Genomic DNA, 20,506 nt, shown 5'->3' with positions numbered 1-20,506 from the left:
GCCACAGAAAAGGAGCGCTCAGAAAGATAAGAGAACCACTCCAGAGCAGTTCCTGATAGGCCTACCCAGTCTCTCAGCCTCTCCAGTAGCAGGTGATGATCAGCATTGTCAAAGGCTGCAGTCAGGTCCAGCAGGACCAGAACAGAACAGTCCCCTGCATCACTGTGAGTCAGAAGGTCATTATGAGACCCTAAGAAGAGCTGTTTCAGTAGAATGAGCTCTACAAAAACCTGACTGGAAGTTATCATAGATGTTATGTTCATCAAGAGCAGCTGTGAGTTGTTTAGCCACAGCCTTTTCCAAGATCTTAGACAAGAACGCACGTTTAGAGATGGGTCTGAAGCTGCTATGGAGAGAGGCATCAAGACTCGGTTTTTTTAAGAGGCAAGTGGATTACAGCATTCTTAAAGTAAGCAGGGACCTGACCAGAAACCAGAGAAGCATTAATAATGGAGAGCACGCTGGGACCGATGGACTAAAAAGCACTTTTAAACAAAGATGAGGGTAAGATGTCGAGGGGGCATGCAGAGGTCTTCATAGAGTTAACTTGTTTGGTTAACTCAGGCAAAGAAACAGGAGCAAAGCTATCTAGGATGATGGGCCTGGTTGGAGTCGGGAGAGGCAGCGATAAGGCTGAAGGAGAGATGCTAGATCTAACCTTATCGACTTTGTCCACAAAGAAAGACAGAAAGTTCTCACAGTCTGCAACAGTGTGGTAAATGGCCTGTAAATGGCCTGTATTTGATATAGCGCCTTCTAGAGACCTGGAACCCCCCAAGGCGCTTTACAACACATCCAGTCATTCACCCATTCACACACACATTCACACACTGATGGTGATGAGCTACGATGTAGCCACAGCTGCCCTGGAGCCCACTGACAGAGGCGAGGCTGCCGAGCACAGGCGCCACCGGTCCCTCTGACCACCACCAGCAGGCAACGTGGGTTAAGGGTCTTGCCCAAGGACACGACAGCGACAGACTGAGCGGGGCTCGAACCTGCAACCTTCCAATTACGGGGCGAGCACTTAACTCCTGTGCCACCGTCGCCCACAGAGTGGATGGAGGCTGTAGGAGATGCAGCAGAGACAATGCTGCTGATGGTGTTAAACAGCACCTTGGGGTTCCCTTTGCTCTGGGACACCAGGTTGGAAAATGAGGAAACCCTAGCGTCTCTGACTGCGGAGTTCAAGGATGACAGAAGATCCTTTAGGTGCTGCAGATGGACGTGGAGATGGGTTTTCTTCCACAAGCGCTCAATTTTTGTGCATTGGCACTTTAGGCTGTTAAGGCTGTCAGTAAACCAGGGAGTAGGGTTCACTGAAGGAACTGATCTGGTTCTGACAGGACAGACGTTGTCCAGAATGGAGAGGCAGTGCTCGTTAAACTGAGAAGTTAAGGAATCTGGGTCATTATCAGAAGAACAAGGTGGGTCAAAAGCAGCAGAAAAATTGCTAGCTGTGCTCTCATTAAGAAAACGAGAACTAACCAGACGGCAAGCAGGAGGTGGAGATGCAGAAACTGACAAGTTAAAGAAAATGCAATGGTGATCTGAACTATAAATGTCCTCAGGACAAACACTGTCAGCATTTAGACTCAGGGTAAAAACAAGGTCTAGAGTATGCCCCTTGGTGTGTGTGTGGGGCCAGAAACATGCTGGGTAAAGCCGAAGGTGTCCATAAGGTATGGCAAAGTGATCAGCGGGATCATCAATGTGGATGTTAAAGTCACCAACAATCACCAGTCTGGACAGCTTTACAGTGGAGGATAGAAAGTCACTAAACTCCCGAAGGAAAGAACTGTTTGGATCAGGTGGACGATAGACCGCAGCACAGTAGAACGAATCCTTACGCCCGACTTTAATCAGCTGCAGTTCAAAGGAAGCAAAGTGACCAGAGGTTGTAGAGCTACATGGAAGATGGTCTCTGAAAACAACAGCTAGGCCTCCACCATGACCAGAACCCCGGGGCTGGCTAACAAAAGAATAACCACTCGGGCAGAGTTCAATCAGACCAGAATAATCAGATGTTTGCTGCCAAACTTCAGTCAGAAACTGAAAATCCAGGTTTTTAGAGAGAATTAGATCATTGAGCAGGAAGGTCTTATTGTTAACAGAGCGGGTGTTCAATAGGGCCATGCTGAGTGAGGTGGAGGAATCAGAAACTACAGAAACAGCTGGAGTTAGTGGACGTAAATTAGCATGGTTAGATCCACGGTGTTTATAAAAACCACTTATGGAGGGAACAGGAGGAGAAACCACTGAGGAATGAGGATAAACCGACCTTAAAAAACGTGGACAGAGAAACCGTGCCGCAATGCGGCCTGGCGGGAATGCGGAAGTGGCGCTCAAGTCGCCAAACAAAGGACAAGAACCTGGAAGATCACGCCAATGTTTACTAGATAAACCATGCTTTAAGAGAAGTCTTATTCTCACCTGACCGGACAAACATTGCTGGAGGCATCCAGGTAGGAATCATTTGGCTCCGGGCCAGCACGCCGATCAGGTAAACAAACAGGAATGTACGTCCTCGGTGCATCTTGGGCGATTGTGAACGAAAGGAAGGACAAAAGAGTCTGGCGATCATAGGAGATGGTAGCAGGGACACTACTGAAGAGGATCGCAGACAGGAGCAAGGTGTAAAAGAGGAGACTAGAGGAGAAAAGTTTGAAAAAGTGGCCGGTGACTGCGGCTAAGCCAAGCAAAGGTGCCATCTTGTTACCGACCGGAAGCGGAAGTCTACCACAACACCACATACTCGATGCTGCAGCACCTGACCAGGAAACATCCACGTATAAATGTCACTTCTGCAAGCGGACTCGGAGGTCCGCTATATATTCTGCGGACACTGTGCGACTTTTTCATTTGTAGCACTCAGTTTCAGCTCACACTGTACGTCTGGTAGCAACACGTCGGACCTAAAAATGTGCTAAAAATAGCAGTTTTTACACAGCACATCATACTTTTTATTGTGTTAATAATGATGTATGTTGTCTCTCGGGATTGCTGCAGGAGGACACAGGTATTTATGAGTGGCGGAGGAAAATGAAAGAAAGTTAATAAATGTTTTGTGATCAGTATAATTTGACATAACCACGGCAAACATGCTTTCTCGACAATCCTTGTTACTGTGAGGGGAAAAAAAGTGTAGAAATTAAAACGGATGTGCGTTAATAGGGAAATAGCTGGCGAGCTGTTTGCGCATGCGCCGTGAGCGGTTCTGGTGCTGTTTGATTCTCGCGTGAGGGGAAAATCAGCTCAGGTTGTATACTTATTTTTTGCACAGGCATTTGTTTACTGTGAAATTGAAGTGCTGAAGTTTTGAAAACTAAGTTTGAATAAAACTTGAAGAATAACTGGCCATTGCTTGCTCATTTTAAGAGGTCTTTCATATTTTATAACTTGCTATTTGATATAATGGTTTACAAACACAAAAGGGTAATTTATTACAGTACTCGATTAATCGATAAAAGTACTTGATTACAAAAATATTCGATAGCTGCAGCCCTACACTAAACGTTGCATATCTTCAAATTACAGTTGAGACACATGTTTGGCATTTCCACTAAACAAAAGAACACATTATCAGTTTTAAATGTTATAAAGTTGAATTGAAAACCAAAGTTGCAACTTAAAATCTACCTTGAGTATAAAATATTATTCAGGTGCATTTATCTGTTGCTTTATGCTTGGCATCCAATTAAAATCAGTCTTATACTAATAGTCACATGCTACAGTGGTGGCATCACTCTTAAAGAATCCTTTACTACAGTGTTTACAATACTAACAGGGACATTTTACCCAACGGCACATTCTAGAGAGCATCTCCTATGCATGAAGTGGACAATCTAAAGGGGAAAAATTGTGGTCTCATGGCAGCACAGTTTCAAGTATTAATTGTATTATGTCACAGCAATGTAAAATACCTAAGGCTGTAATAAGATCTAACACTGGTGACAGCCACAAAATCAAATACATAATATATCCTCCACAGTAACACAAAACCACCTGCTCAACTCGAGTGGGTAACTCAAAGCTATGTGACAGAAATGAACATGATACCACTTGAAGTGAAGTTACACCATGACACACACACATGCATGGCTTTGTCAGAGTACCCATAAGAAATACAAGCAACACAATCAAAACAAAGACAGACTGTTAATTTTTTTAAACATAATAGGCGGGCCAGAGAAAAACTATACCTGCTGAGAGATGTCATCAGTTATACCAAGGAAGCCCAATTGCTCTAATAATGGCGGTAATTAGTGCTGCCTTAGAGACTGCACTGCAGAGGACTTACATCCTGCTAGAAATCACATTTAAATACCAGACAGAAACAGATCAGGCTAAACAGCTGGTGATGGAATCTTATCTCTCCCCTCCCCCTGTGTTTATCTGCACACCCCACCTGCAGTTCATTGATACAGAAACAATTCATTAACAAATTACCATAAGGTATTGATTACTTAGACAATGAAACTATTTGTGAAGGACACTGTAATCTGTGCCTCATTTTAGCTCTATCTCCTCTCAAGCATGCAGCTGCCTAGACATGAAAAAAATCATTGTTTAAAAAACACTAATTTGTATTTAAACCCCAAAAATGAACAACTTTTGAAGGGATCCTTTTACCATCTGAAAAATGCTCTTAAAGTCGCAAGAAAAAAAACTGTACACCTCATTAGTTTTTTTCATTTTCCATGCCATCAAATCACTATTTTAAAAGCCTAAAAATTACAATTTGTAATAGATTCTCTTATCCAAATCTCATTTTTACCCTCTATAACACACAGCCTCACTGATGGATCATCTTAAAAGTGGGCCAAAATGACTTATCAATGATTTATCTTGCAGTGACCACTTCAGCTACATAATTCAAAAAGATTAGTTTGGTTCATTGCTGTAATCTACATGAGTCTAACAGAAGAGTGTGAGAAATTAGGTGGAGTTTTGACAGCTTGAGACAAAATTATAATGTCAGATAGGAAGAGATGCAAATATATATAAATACATATTTTTCTTTTTTGTTATTAAATATCCAAATGCAATTCCGTAAATGTTATAGCGTCTGAATTTATAGAAACAAAATGCATATAATGTAGGATTTGATGCATCACAACCAATGGAGCTTTGTATTTAGTAGAAGAAACAAATGTGCTAAACTCCCCATCTCAGTCTGACACACTGAGTGTTGTGTGAAATCATCATATTGCCACAAATCTAGAGAATCAACTTACGTGTATCATTTTTGACGAATGTGGATCACAGGGGTTTTATAACTGACATTAGCAAGCCTTTGTATGTAGCTCTAAAACTTAATTTACTGGTTTCTCTTCCTCATCAACACCACAGGTGCTTCCTGCTGTAGGATGATGTAATTGCTATTATGAGATGAGTGATTCCTGAGTGAATGTTTGTCATACGGCTGTAGTTATGGGAGAGAGCAGCCAGCACTGATCTCAGTGCGCACTTGACACTAAAATGAAAAGCTGTTATGCAGTCAGTGTTCACTCGAATTCCCAAATTATGTAACTTATTTTTTTTATTTTTTTCCACCTTCCATCCCCCGTGTCATAATGTGTTCTCTACCAACACTCCCATGAAGAACCACACTGCTATGACTAACAGTAATGATAGACACAGAAAAAGCTAGAATGTTCAACTTGGACACTTTTTAAATAAAATAACTGAAATGAAAAATGTAAAAACACCATTATGTGGGTTTTGTGGCTTTGCCTGCGGCACATAAAGAACGATAGCTTTGAGTGCTCTTATAATGAGTTGATGGGCTGGAACTGGTTAAACCCGATAAACCCTGCACAGTTTTTCTTTAATGCAATACATTTCTTTGTGTTAAAAACAATATGAGCACTTGTTGAAAACCAAAAGAGTTAGAGGAAAAAGGAGTGTGTTTGCACAGTAAGGACAAAGACTTAATTATTTTTTTCTTTTTTTTTGCACAAATGATAGAATATTAGTAAAATGTTTAGCAATTGATGAAAGCTGCCACAAACTGTGTTAATAATTTGCAGTCCATCAGTTACTGTAGACAACTGTAGTTTCAGGCAATTAGTTTAAAAATGACAAGAGGTGCAACAAAAAAAAAAACAAAAAAAAAAACAGAAGCAAGATCTGGAGTCCATGCACTTGTGCTAATGACATGCAAAACCTTGCTTTCCAAAGCTAATTGCTAAGCCTTTTGAAAATGGGGAGAACCAGCTCTTTTACTAAGCAGATCTGAATGACTCGGTTCAAAGAAAACAAAACTGAATCCCATCTGTAATTGACAAACTATCATCTTGTGCAGAATATCTAAACAATCCCAAAAGACGAGTACCCGTTAGTAAGATCTACCAACAACATCCAATGGCCATCATTAAGCAGAACCATTATGCATCGTTATAGGTGTTTGTAGTTTCCACAATTTGAGTCGATTATTGAAACTAATGACAATGGCTTCATGAATCTACAACTACAAAAGGAAATAAATGAACTTTGACTGTTGATTAAAGTAATAGGTTAAAGATTAATAACAAAGAGAGGGAAATTACTGATTGTTTTTCATTCTGGCCGATAAGAGAAGGAGCTTTAAAGCAGAACAGGAAAGAAAAACAGTGCAGAAATAGCCTGCTGGCAATTACAGCACATAAAGTCAGAGAAAAGTTATAGCTGCACAACATGAAGGGACAACTGAGGAGCAGCAGGAAAAAGCCAGCATGGCACTGTTAGAACAAAACTGTAGAGTGAGCTATTTTCTTAGGGTAAAGGAATGTCCTTTGTCTTGTATTAATAATATGAAAACTACAGTGATGTACAAAGTTTTCAGGCATGTTGAATATTCGGCATAACAAAATTCAACTGAAGCAGCCAACGTCACAAGAGCTGGGTGGTCTAAAGCTCACACTTTCTCAAATTCAGGACAAGAGAGATTCAGATCTAAGAGGCTCTAATCCCTCGGCCTTAGTCATCTCATGACCATTTTAATTCTCTGAACCCTTGCTGAGTTCTGTCCAGAGCCTGAGCCATGACCACTCTGCATCTGCTTAGCATCAACAAGACCTATCCATGTCACAAGGCACACTGCTATGCACAAAGGGAAACACTTAGTCACATGCTCTAAACACATGCAGCAGATTGTTTCTTGACTTTTGGAAATCTTTCACCACAGCGGGTGACTTTTACTAAAGCTAATCGCTGCAGGGTAGTGACCGTCACAAGGTATTATCAAAAAAGTGAAAACACGTTGGAATGACTAATTCTTGGGCAACAGACAGACCGAGGTATTGCCAATTAACAAAAGGGCTACACACTCAGTCACAAAGGGATAAAATGTTTTCATTTTTGACTTTTTAGTTTATTTATCTCTTTTTCTATTCATCATACCAAGGTTATCCAAACCTTACAGCCATTTTTTAAATTCTCTTGACAGGTTCATTTTGGCCTTTTAAATGTGTAGAATTAGCCTGGTAAGCCATCTTATGTGAACATACAGTTTGGCCGTGACCCATAGGTACTGTAGATCTCATTGGTGGGACAAATTCAACAGTTGTCTTTCAAACTGTCTCTGCATGCTATTTAAACAACGAAAACGTGATGTATTCACCGCTACGAGTGTCAGTCAACAACGCAGTCTGCCATATACTCTCGAAGAATATGTCACGTTGCGGTGTGGGTGGCTGCGGACCATGTGTGGTGGAGCGGACCAGGAGGCAGGAATGCAGGCACGGCTAACATAAAAAAAAGGATTTAATGGTAGATGATACAGCGGGAACGACAGCATACGACAACGAGAACAATAACAACAATGATCCGACACTGACACATACAAGACGGGAGAGATATAAATACACAGGGAAACAATCAGGAACACATGGGAAGGTTAACAAGGGGCAGGTGAGACCAATAAAAAACCAATCAGGGGCAGGAGAGAGCAAGAGTCAGAGGGAGGTAGGGGCAGATCGTGACAGAATATGTGAATACATCCATTTTTAAATAAAGGTCTTAACCTTCTCAGGCTCTAAATAAGTTTTGATAAAAGAAAAAAACAACTAAGTCCTTCAGGGGTACTTCTGAGTTAAAAAATGCTCATGAAATACTTATGTGGAGTAACCAGTTAGGTAGGTTTTAACTGTTGCAAATCTGCAACGTCTGCCACCAGAGGGTTAAGTACCTCTATCTGCTCTTAACTTAAAGAGAAGACCAACTCTAAATAGTTCAAAGTTGATGTAAAAGCCGTTTCAAACAAGCAATCGCCATCTTTGATGTTTCTCTCCATTGCAGCAAACCAAACCGATAGAGCACTGCGATTGGCAAGATTCGCATTGGGCCTGCAGAGGCTATAATAAAACAATGCTAGATCGACCTAGCCTGGCCTGCCAGACTCCTCCTCTGTTTAATTCTGCACAGAGAAAGAGTCTGGGAACTCTCCTATCCAAATAACCCCACCCCGTGAGAATTCGAACCGAGCCAATCAGCGCTGAGTAGCGTACGTCACACACAACGCCGAGTTTGTCATAAACATGGTGACTGAAGTGGAGTTCGCTGTGGCTCTTTCCTTTGTTCTAAATGATTTGAACATGTCTTTAAAACCACAACAAGTAGAAGTGCCAAAAGCCTTTTTTCTAAACAAAGATGCTTGCACTGTCATCAGACTCCATTTTTATTACAGCTAAAAAAACTACAGTGTCGCGGACGTCACACACAGCAATGCTCAGTTTCTCATAAACAACGAAGACAGCAGCGGAGTTCGCAGCGGCTCTTTCCTCTGTTCTAAATGACTCAGATGTCTTCAAAACCACAAGTAGAAGCACTAAAAGCATTTCATCTAAAAAAAATTAAAGATGTTTGCGCCGTTGCCAGACGCAATTGTTTTTTTTACTACAACTAAAAATCTACCGCGTTGTGCGGTACAGTCGGGATTTCCTTCTGTTTTCTGATTGGTCATTTTTGAGCTTCCTAGTCCCGCCCCTCAAGTGCCTCTCTGCCTGTGAATTACCAGACTCGTTCTCTGTGCAGAAATAAACAGAGGACGAGTCTGGCAGGCCAGGCTATGATCGACCTGCAGAGCAAAATCATTAGCTTCTGCTACAATCTGCCTAGATTTTTAGGCTAGTGTGGCATGGCATCAATGATTAGATATCCTATTTTGCTTGACTATAAATTTTTAGATCCCTACAGAATATGAGAGCAAAACATGTGGATAAAAGGTAAGTCGACAAGAGCAACAAGGCATATCCAGCGAGTGGCCTAGGGTAGCACAGAGCACCCTTAGAATTTGACTGGCCGCTCCAAGGGCCACCCAACTGAGTTCTGTTTAAATAGACCAAGGCTAACCCTAGCCTGAAGAAGTAGAAGTAGAAGAAGAGAAAATGGTCATAGCACAATGTGGAGCTCACAACTTTATTTAAATGTGACAAATGAGTGATTTTGTGACATCCCTCCAAAAATAAAATAAAATAAAAAAGGGTGCCACCTATAAACAAGTGCCCTACCTGGGCCACCCCATTTAAAAAGGTCTGGACACGCCACTGAATAACAAGGAAGTCCACACTTTTCTGTAATGTCCTCAAACCTTTTCCAATGGCCTTAAAAGATTCAGCGATTAATGCACTCCCTCATGAGACGAGTTCAGGTACCACCATCTCAACAAATAATCTAAATGAGAATGTGTGGCCTCATTATTGAATTATCAAAATCTGGACCCCCTTACCTGTGGAAAATAATTTTATAACAAAAGCTTTCCACATTCAAAAGATTCCCTTGTGTTATTGTCACTTGCTTAGTTTGCATCAACACACATAAAAGTATGAAATGACATAGTAGACAAGTGTGCTACAATGGGTTGAGAATAACCTTCAGTTACATTTTCCTGTACTTGATTTGATTTGTAAGAGGGGTGTTGAATTAATGAAAGTAAGTTGAAAGATTCCCTGCAAGAACATTTGCCTCAGTTACTTTACGTGATGTTTTTCTTTTCTATTTATTTTCCTATTTCATGCATGATCATTTCATCTGTTGCTGAAGACATGTTTAAAACTGAAACCTCCTCAGTGAAACGCAATCCAAAGGAGGCAGACATGCACTGGCACGATGTTGCACATCAGCCTGTAAAAGAGATTAATAACGGAGGAAGTTTAAAACATGCTTCAGTTAGATTCATGCAGCGATGACAGGAACCACAGAAGCAGTGCCAGCGACTCAGCTGGAACACACACAGTCAGACTAAAATCACAACAAACAAATAAATAATGCAAAAGACCTCGATTCAACTTTCAATTAGGGCTTGTATTGCTCAGCTCATCCTGATGTAGAGAAATCAATCCAATACTAAGTAAACTAATTACTGGCTGCAACCAAAGTCAGGACTATTTGTTCTTCAGGCCCGCCTCAGCTAACAACTTGTGACATTTTGGGCATTTCTCCTAACATTTTTTGGCTTTACCACTTGACACATTTTCAATACCCATATCCCCTCCATGTTTATCAAAGGAGGCTAGCTTTCCCAGGGTACACTGTGCTGATTCATGTGTTTACCCATTTATATCTGTTTAAAATACTCGATATTTGGCCTTGGAAATTTCCTTTAATTTAATTTGTAATTGCAGGGTTGGGTTTAATGACCAAGTCACTGTCCTAATATTTGGTTAGATTTCTTAGAATAAGTGAACTGACATATAAGATCTAACCAATCTGCATCTAAAATGAGGAAAGCTGTAGTTCCTGACTGACAAATGCAGTTTAAAAGACCGATTCAGACAATCTTGAACTGACGGGTGGAAAGAAAACTTTCAAGCGAAAGACTAACATGATTGCATTAAGATAAAAAAGTGCAGAGACCAGAGTAGCACGTTGGCGTTTTCATTATCACAGCAGCATGATACACTGGGTCATTACTAATGGTTTCCATTTGCATTTGATTGGGTTTGTTTCATACCACTACAGGTGGTGGAGATGAAATGGTGAATTTACAACTCCTGCTATCTTACGCCAAGCTGCCAATCTGATAACGGCGGTCTTACTGTGCAGTATCTGCACTTCCCCACGTGGAAACAGAGAGGTTGACGCACGGGCTTACTACCACAGCAGCTCCTCTTAATGTGTGAAATTCCATCAGTGGAAACTAAAACACCACGACTCAGGTGAGCAGAGACAGAGCGTACTCCTCAGTAGCACCTCTTCATTCATCTTCTCAGTATGCAATGAGGTCCAAATCCTTTCAGGCATCGATACCTACAACTCTCTTATCAAATATTATTGAAATGTTGCCCTAAAGTGTCTATTGCACATTAAAATAAGATCATATTTGCTGAATGGTTAAGAAGTTATCATAGGAAGAGGCTGTGGGAAAAATATTCCTCATCCTACGATGAAATCTCATTTTAATAAATCACAGTGCTTCTTCTTTTAAGAAAGCTTGGGCTTTTAGAAGCTTCTATCCTGCATGAAGCCACAATTGAATTTTAATCTTTAATCTGAGTTGTTTTAGAGAAGATTTTAAAAGCTGATTGGAGCCATTGCTAAGAAATTGCAATAGAATTACAATTTAAATGATTGGTAAGTCTTTATTTTTTTCTATCTCTTAAAGTTCTATCGCTTTAGGCTGGGTTTGTAGGGCAGGATTTTTATATTGTTGGACGATTTTCAAAACACCACATAAGTGGTGATTAAAATCTTGGAATTTACTAGCTTTGGTTGTACACCATTCACATGACAAAACCACCATAGACAAACCAATTTCACACATGGACAATCCCTAGTGAGATAGGAAAACATGCAAGATCAAACATGACTTTGGAGTGAACGAAGATGCCAGGCATTCAAAAGGCAGCATGATTGATCGTCCTTGAGAATCTGACCAAGACAACCTAGCACACTTGAAAGCCTTAAATTAAGATAGGACCGGTTCAGACGTGCTTCTGCACAGACTACAATGCTCTTAACTCACCACATATGGCAGGAATATGATAGGATTATCTTTAGAGCCATTATGTCCATATGGACATGTCCATAACCCTGTAAGACCCAACCCATCAAAAATAGTCAGAAAGTCCTGATATTTTGGAACTGAGATGATTATGAACCTTATAACAAAATCCACTAAATAATTTTTCCTATATCATGTTTTTCTTTTTTTTTTTATATATCATGTTGTTCATGATATTTTTTTGTATCACATTTGATTCATTAGGTATTTTTGGCAACTTTTTGTTAACAACAATGTTAATTTTAGAGAAAAAAAAGAGTTTTGTCTATAACATTTAGAAATTATAGAACACATTTTAAAGTTTTTCCCCATTTATTCTTTTTCACATAATACGTTTTGCAACCTTTTACAAACCTTGCAGCTGGACTTGAATTGCACCACAAAAGAGAAATAAAGTAAATGTTTTCATGTAAAACCTCAATAAAAAATCTATACACTGCTTTTATATCCATCCATCCACTTTCTGAACCCGTTTGCCCACGTAGGGTCACAGGAGGGGCTGGTGCCTATCTCCAGCGGTCAATGGGCAATCAGGCGGGGTACACCCTGGACAGAGTGCCAGTCCATCGCAGGGCAACACAGAGACACACAGGACAAACAATCATGCACACACACACACACACACACACACACACACACACACACACAACTCACACCTAAGGACAATTTAGACCAGGGGTGTCAAACTCAAACTCACACGAGGCCGAAATGAAACTCTGGGACGGAGTCGAGGGTCAAACTTAATATTTTTTGAAAAAGTGACGGCAAATTTGCACATTTTCTTTATCAACATATATGCAATTTTGAACCTTTAAATTTGGAAACAAACTTATTTCTGCATTAACACTGAATGTGGAATAACCAAATTACACACGAGCAAGTCAGTTTTAAATAAAAGGCATCAGTGGTATTCATTACTTGTGGTATAATCGGCATTTTATAAATCGTTAAAATCTTTAAATCTTTTAAATCTTTTCTCACGGGCCAACAACAAAATAAAAATATCATTTTATCTTAAATGAAAATGCAACATCTCATCTGTTAACTTTCATGTTTTGGAGCAGAAAAAGAGCAAAAAAACCAACATATTTAAAGCTCAGTTTGCTCCACTGGTTTACTGTGATGCTCACCTGTTCCAGCCAGATACCTGCATCATGGGGTTGATCTGAGCTGAGGAGGAGACTCCTGTTGTTTTGTTCATCTTCATCATAATAATGACAACATTAGATGACAACAGGTGCTCACATAGGTTTGTGCTGCTGAACATGTCTGAGCAGCTTGACCATGTTGTTGTGTGTCGGGGAGGAAACACAACCACAGAGCCGTGCTGGTTTGAGTGTGTCGCTGTTCGCAGGAGTTATATCGGCTCTATCTGGAAGTTAGTAGGAAAACTTTCTCTTTCAGTCGTGAACACATCACTGAGCGGCTAGAATCTCCGTTTCTGTGCTTCAACGTCAGAAAATAGCTGAGTGAACTCGGAGCTGAGTGAGAGGAGTGTAGTTTGTCCGAGACAGTGGAGCTGCGGACACCAGCAGCAGGCGCTGGAAAAAACACAAAGGAGGGGGCGCGTTGGCTCCGCGCTGACGCCGCAAAGCATCATGGGAGTTGAAGTCTTTGCGTTAAAATCGGCCAGCGGGCCAGTTTTAATATATTTTTGATATTTATCTCGCGGGCCACATAAAAATGCTCCGCGGGCCTTGAGTCTGACATATGTGATTTAGACAGACCAATTAACCTAACAGTCATGTTTTTGGACTGTGGGAGGAAGCCGGAGTACCCAGAGAGAACCCATGCATGCACAGGGAGAACATGCAAACTCCATGCAGAAAGATCCCAGGCGGGGAAGTGAGCACAGGGCCTTCTTGCTGCAAGGCAACAACTTTAACCACTGCACCGCTGTGCAGCCCTGCTTTTATATATTGATTCAATATCTGAACATGAAATATTGCAATATTTCTGAGTGGTGTAATTTTCATACATCCCTACTTTTAATCATGTAATAATGGTATATATTGGTTATTGGATGTAACTGCAAAATTATAATCGGATATTGATACAGGCCTACGTTTTCACATCAGTACAATCATATTTCTTCTTGAATGAAATTATTTCAGAAGAAGTGTTATAGTGGAAATACTCAAAATGTATTTGAAGATGGCATTTCAGTGACTAATTAGAATAATTAGGCCATCAAAATAACATGTGTTTGTATTTTAGTAAGTAAACTAAATTACAAAAATGACAATTTGGGGAAAAGCACATCTTATATCTGCAGTATCAAATTTGATAGACAAGTTAACATGGTTTAATTTTAATATAAAAATGCAATCTTTCGATAGAAAAACTACCAATGGTAAAAAATAACTTAGACTTTTGATGCTGTTCTTACCGTAACTTCTCAAAAATTAGGAATGATTTATCTGAAAAAGGCGAGTGGATCATTTACTGGGAGCAGCCACGTTGGGAATGATCAAAACTAAACGTGAGCTGCCTGTAGAGGCATAATAATCCAGTAGGGGGCAGAATACCTGTATCAGATTGCATACAACATGTTTAAGGCAAATATCAATCATGTCGATGAGATAGAGGTCTCAGAAACCCATGTAGTAAATATGATACAAATGGCGTATTCCAACTCTCAGGAAGCATTTATGAATTTTTAGGAATCTGTAAAAGTGATAGTTTTACCCTGTACTGCTATAATCTAAGCAATATGTACATTTTTTATTAATCCTAATCCCCTTCCCTTAGAGCCTAGGGGTGGGCGATAGAATGATAGCAATAAATATTTTGAAAAAACTTTTCCTCAACAGACATATGAGAGCAGGTTGATAAAACTTTGATAAAAAGAACGTAGTCACATGGCTGAGTAGCACCCAGACACATGCTAACAAGCCCCCATAATTCTACTACAAATATGAAGCCACAAAGGAAGTGGCAAAAAGTGCAGTTCCACCCTCATCCACTAGGGTCTGGCAGCAGAAATGAGCAAATCCTCATCGACTCCCACGTTAAAATGCCCATTTCACAGCAGAAATAAACATGTTTGCATTTTAGGTTTAATATATCTGATTACATTAAAGACTACTCTGAGGGGGATGACTTTTTTTGTAACTCTTCTGTTTAAGTGGAATTGAATGCTTAAAAGTCTGAATAATTAATGAGCATCCATGTAACTACAGAGCTACAGTAGCTCCGGAGAAGGGCCTCAGCCTCACATTAATACATGTTGGGCCATTTCGACTCTCTGAACTTTAGTTTTGTCTGTGTGTTCGTGTTTGGATGTTAATCATGGAATTAGTTAAACAAAAGAGCATGCTGTGGCTATTGACAGCACTAACGGACCTTCCAAGCAGTTTCTGCTTCTTTTCATCAGTAAGTAAATTTATATTTCTGTTCTTTATTTTGCTGGTTGAATGGACGGAAATGCAGTGTCATTTAACTGCTTGGTCAAACATGTTAGTGGGGCTGCATAAGAAACTTGAACGGGTGCCCAGCTTCTACTGTCTCCTGCCTGAGAATAGCAGGCAGCTGCCTGTTACCGTTTCCCGGGGCAGCCGGGCCGGCTCCAAAGCGAGGAGGTGGTCATGCTGGATCTCTAAGGGGGACCACAGAAACACTGCAGCTCTTTTTGTTGATGCTGCTTCACTTTGAGATGCTCAACCGCGTTTTTTCTCGCTGAAAATACCCAGAAAAACTCTGTTAGCTTCGCGTTAGTATGTAGCTCCGGCTCCTGGAGAAGGGACCATAAACAATGACGGACACGGAAATCTTTCACCGCAGTGGACCAACGATGCCCGATATCCTCAGTTGGCTTACCTAGTTATGATTTCGTTACTAAACAGGCCGGAGGTGCCTTTACTTTGGAGTCGCTCTACCATGTTTTTCTTGCTAAAAACGGCCGGAAAACAATGATCAGCATGACTACAGCCTCACACGGGATCCAGTCTGCCGTGCGGGTGGGATACCTCGGTCCAAGGAACCCTTCTTAGCTTCTCGGGTTAGCCAAGTTAGCTAGTAGCTACACTGGTTCATTTGTTCCAACCCTGTTCCAAATATAACAGCCCCACCCTTAGCTCCACCTCTTTTCCCATTTTTGGATTGTATGGGCGTGACGGCACCTGTGACACGATCAAAATGGCGGTGGTGGGAACCTCCTATTTAGCATAAAAACTTATAAGTTGAGCCTATGGACATGAATTGTCCAGTATATACGTTGACAGTTGCTAACAGTTAATGTTTGTGTAGCTTCAGAACCCTTGCATGGCTGGTAACAATAGAAAAAACAAGTAACCCCAAAGTAAAAAGAACCAAACACTTCAGTTGAGTGGATGTAGTGTGGCTAGTAGCTGGCTAGTATACTGAACTGACAGTAATCGGATATCCTACAGATGTTAAGACAAGAAAGCTTCTAAACATTAATGGAGAGTTTCATCTCAAATCCAGCACCCTGACACTGTTCACTAGCCGTAAGGAAGGAGACCGAGGACTAGTAAGAGTGAGAGCCACTGTCCAGGAAACATCCAAGTCCCATAAGTACATCAAGGATAAGGCCCCAACTGATGATTTGTTCAGTGAATGTCAATGGTGAACAGAATGGAAATGCTGGAAATACCATCGTGCCCTGCATGGGATGTAACGTGGAAATCCTACCAATGGCTAGAAAGAGCTAGTTTGAAGGACAGCACGGAGGCACTTGTCATAGCTACACAGGAACAGGCCCTGAACACCAGAGAACCATCAGGAGAAAAGAACATGAGAAACTAAGCCCTTTTTACAAGACACACCATGCCAGCAAATGAGCGTAATATTCCTGCAAGGGTGTGTCTTATAAACGTGCAACGGCAGCATGGCGATGAGCTAATTTTTCAGCATTCGTTCCATCTCGCTTTGTAAATAATATTGCGCTACTTATCTGTATGACCACTTATTAATGACCAAAGGCTCCCTGATGCTGCTTCTGTGTTGCGGCAAACTGACAGCATTGTTTTGTAAAAACAGCTCTAGAGAAGTACCAGAAGAAGAAGACGAACTTTTATATAGCGCTTCTCAAGATAAAAATCACGAGGCGCTTCACAAAAACAAAACAAAAAATTGAAGTATGAAAAGATTTCAAAAATGATTAAAAATGTGTTTAAAAGGAGAAAAGAAAAATTATGTAAAAAAAAACGAGAGAGAAAATGAACAGGAAAGCGGGAAATCAAAGGATCCCGGGAAAGGCGGAACAAGAAATCCTGGTGGTGTCCGTGGTCATCGGGGCACTGGATGAGTTTCTAAAGCAGATCCCATCAGTTTCTGCATGTACGTATGTATGTATAGGATCTTATAAATGGCATTTGTGACCTTAAAGACACTGAAAGTGCATTATAATACAGATATTTGCTGTATAAACGTTTTCCTTTGACAAAACCCTAAAATAACTCAAAACCCTTAAAAATTAGAGCCTTTCCAAACCTCTAAGAGTATTTTCTAGCTTCCACTCTCAAGGGAAACAGAGTGAGTGCCGTCATGTTGTTGCAGCATCTGTTTTGAGTGATGTTTCATCTGTAGAGTCATGGTGTTGCAGGTCTTGTCAGTTGTGGATTTACCACTTAGAAACACACATGCACGTGCATGCATGTACACACACACACACACACACCTGCTTCATCTTATGTTCAAAAGAGGTAAACACTAAATAAAACTACTCACCCCAACTGAGTGAACCTAGAGGTGCTTCAGGCTGTGGGACTGTGTGCTATTAAACAACTACCCTCATTACTTCAACATTTAAAGGGCTTCTCAGCAGCCAGTAATAATCCCCATCTGCACATCACACTGAAACTGACCATGTAATGGGACAGCAAGTCTGCTCTTGGCTGCAACCTGTTTCCACGACACCCCGTAGTCTCTCCTTATGAAAGGATAACCTTTAACTTTGTACGTTTACTCAACACAGCTGAATTCCCCCTTACATTCACGTCAGTTAATGTGAGGCTCTTAACTTCTTTAGTAGGAAGTGTTAATCGGTAAAGAAAAGACACCTTGAGCTGCCTGACCACCATCATGCCTGTAAAAAGGGGGGTATCTAACGTTATCCATTCTTGAAGGTCAAAACTAAAGTAAAGCCATATATTGACAGCAATGATCTAAATAAAAATGAATTATTAGTTACTTAAACGGTGTTAAAGATGATTTCCAAAAAAATGAGTCATTTTCTTACATGGTGAACTTATCTGGGTGGATATTCAATGTTTTTTTTTGGACAAATCATTTAAGTATGTAGACTGAGTATATAGAAATAAATCCTAAGTTCAGGTGGGTAAAATAAATTACTTTATTCAAAAGAAGGTAAACCAGAATTACAATTACAGAGCCAGACGCATCTGCAGACTGCAGGCTCTAAAGTTTCAGCAGAGAAAACACAAATGTCTGTCTGTCGTGTTTAAACAAGAATTTTGAATCATTTTGTGATTTGAAAGCATTAATTAAAAGATGCATATTTACTCAAGGACCACCTGCTTTTCCTGATTCTTTACACCACTTTACAGTAAGAAAATAAAATATAACACAGAACTGTTGCTGAGGCCTATGTAGGAAAAGTCTATCTGTTATTAATGTGAGAAATTAAGCTTGTTAGATTGCTCCTTGGCCATTTGCATGTAGCTCACTTTAAGTAAGAGTCAAGGTGTTTCATATTTAAAGTTTTTTGACAAGTTGAGTTTATTCAATCGTCTAAAAAATAACAGAAACATCAAATGAAATGGTAAAAGCATGGCCAGCTCAGAGGTTCAAATGCTAAATCAGGGACTTTCAGAACAGCCAAAGGAAAACTTGATGAAAATATGTTTGAAGTAACGGTTTGATAAAATGGAATAATTGCAAGAGTATCTGCAGATGAGTCATTTTTTCAGGGGCATGTCCAGGAGCGGCACAGAAAGAGTTTTCTAGACACGCCACTGCATTTTCTCATCAGAATTCACAACAAAAGTGCATTTTGTTCAAGTTTTTCCTCAGAAGCTTTTCAGAAGAGAGGCAAAACACCTCCCTATAAATCATTCATGCCATTCACGTTAGAGGAAATTAACTCCCCTAAACCTCTCTGAGAGGAATGACAGATGTCAGGCTGTAATTACACTTTAAGCCGCACACTTCTACGTTTTGAGTGGAGTAACTGTTTAAGAAATAATTTTGATCCATAATAGAGCCATTTTATCTCAAATGTATATAGAATTTAAACCAACGTGTCAATCAAGCCATTCATCTTTCAATGAATGGTTTTTCTGCCAAATGCTGCCCACACAGGCTGGGAATCATACGGTGCAGAAACAGAAAAGAGTTCATATGAAGCACAATAGTTCTTATAATATCGTTGATTATAAGAAAAAGAGACATATACGTGTATATAAAGAGAGAGATAATAGGTATTACTTACTACTTAAATCCTTAAATCACCACCGATGTTTCCGGTTTGTGTTTGAAAACTTCCACCTCCAGAGCTTATAGCGGTGCGCACCAAGGTGTTGAGTGGAAAGCCAGCTGATTACTCATGCCTCGACGGGAAACCGATATGATGCGGTCAGAATACTGGTACTGATGCAAGCATCTTATCTATTCGGTGGTTAAAGAGCCCAGTTCGCGCGCAGCGCACCGAGAACACACGTGTTTACGCACGTTCGTGCTATAATTTACGCACAAAATGAGAAAGTAAAAGTAAAAGCCTTACCATGTTTAACTCCGGGAGTGCTCTAGAAAATTAGGTCGAATCGCCGGCTGTCGGAGCAGCAACAGCCTCCTGAGCCGAGCTCATCAGCACTTTGCCGCTCTCCTCAGACCGACAGGGCAACAATCCGCCAGCTCGCTGCAGCAGCCAGGAGCAAAATAACAGCATGGATGGAGTAGCCCGGCTCCAGCCCTTCTCTGCCCCTCTCTGCTGTCATGACGTGTGAGGCAGGTAATCTTATTACAGCGGTCAGGAAAGGTGAGTCGGGCTAAAGCTGCGATGCCCCTCCTCCTCCCACCGTCGACATGCTCCAGCCCACCTCGTGTGTAGAGAAATAGATTCTATTCAACAAGACGCCTCGTCGGCAATAAATAAATAATTAAATAAATAAATGGGGGGGGGGGGGGGGGGGGGGCATCAAATCCGCTCACAAACAGAAACCCAAACCACAACTTACCCTTCTGTTGAATTTGTCAAAGGTCCCGAGGGTCAACAAGAGCTTTTCACCAGCAGCTGTCAATTATTTCTGACTTTAATCCATTAGTCTGCACCAACTGGTGTGGGGCTGAGAGGGGCGCTTTGTTATACTTGTCACTAAACTATATAGTCTGGACTTTTTATTTCCAACAATGTAACCACAGAAAATAAAACGAAGAAATAAGGGGAAAATGTAAAAAAAAATAAAATCTCCATCAATTAGTTATAATTAGCAGCAGTGCTGATTAAGTCCCCACTAATGGTTCCAGAAGCAGACCTAATTAATAAAACAGCTCAGCATGAGATAAACAGAAGGGGGTCTTCCTCTCAAAGATCACGGGAAA

General features: G+C 40.7%; 1 protein-coding gene across 5 annotated transcripts in view; it reads right to left on the bottom strand.

Annotated features, from left to right (window-relative positions):
* LOC107376025 (protocadherin-15) overlaps window positions 1-20,506 on the bottom strand; it is a 383,296-nt gene that overhangs the window by 252,423 nt on the left and 110,367 nt on the right. For 3 of the 5 annotated variants that reach the window (XM_070542553.1, XM_070542552.1, XM_070542555.1), the window contains exon 1: window positions 19,689-20,009. The exons of the other annotated variants lie outside the window; for them this stretch is intronic. The gene's annotated coding sequence lies outside the window, so the exon portion shown is untranslated. Of the gene's footprint in view, window positions 1-19,688; window positions 20,010-20,506 lie in introns of those variants that run through there. 5 annotated transcript variants of the gene reach the window in all.

Source organism: Nothobranchius furzeri, chromosome 12 (genome assembly GCF_043380555.1).
Source record: "Nothobranchius furzeri strain GRZ-AD chromosome 12, NfurGRZ-RIMD1, whole genome shotgun sequence".
Taxonomy (NCBI): domain Eukaryota; kingdom Metazoa; phylum Chordata; class Actinopteri; order Cyprinodontiformes; family Nothobranchiidae; genus Nothobranchius; species Nothobranchius furzeri.
Note: the sequence above shows the minus strand (reverse complement) of the source record. Positions and strands in the feature narration are given on the sequence as shown.